Source organism: Phalaenopsis equestris, unplaced genomic scaffold (assembly GCF_001263595.1).
Source record: "Phalaenopsis equestris unplaced genomic scaffold, ASM126359v1 Scaffold000339, whole genome shotgun sequence".
NCBI classification, from domain to species: Eukaryota; Viridiplantae; Streptophyta; class Magnoliopsida; order Asparagales; family Orchidaceae; genus Phalaenopsis; species Phalaenopsis equestris.
The window spans coordinates 424,990-425,471 of NW_018164781.1; the positions used below are offsets into that span (position 1 = coordinate 424,990).

The window sequence follows — 482 nt, forward strand, 5'->3', positions numbered from 1 at the left end:
CGTCCGGGTGACCGAGCAGCCTTCGTGGATCCTCGAGAATAAATATATCTGAGCCTAGTCCCATACGAGTGCTTGCGGTCCCCCTCACTTGGAATTTTCTTTGGTTTTATCGAAATTTTGTGACGGAGCACTCGTGTTACTTTTCTTTTCTTTCGGGATTTCCCCAGGAGTTTTGAGGATTTTCTTTTACTTGAGTCTCTTTCGTTGATTTTCTCGAGTTCCTCCGCTTTTCTTCGGGTTTCCTGGACGACGTTTCTTTCGGGATTTACTTTTTGAGATGCATTTAGGTTTGCTATGCTTAAGGGACAGCGGATTTCACCGGCATACAGGTTTGCTTTACATTTTACAGTACTTAATTTTCCTGTTTCTACTTGCTACTGCTATTCCTGTGTAGCATATTACTCCTGTTCCTACTTACTACTGTTCTCCATGTACAGCATGTTACACTTGTCCTGTTTCTACCTGCTACTGTCTTTCATGTA

General features: G+C 42.7%; 1 protein-coding gene across 2 annotated transcripts in view; it reads right to left on the reverse strand.

Annotated features, from left to right (window-relative positions):
• The window catches only part of LOC110025881 (plant UBX domain-containing protein 8-like), a 57,576-nt gene that overhangs the window by 24,928 nt on the left and 32,166 nt on the right, over positions 1–482 (reverse strand). The window lies entirely within an intron of this gene.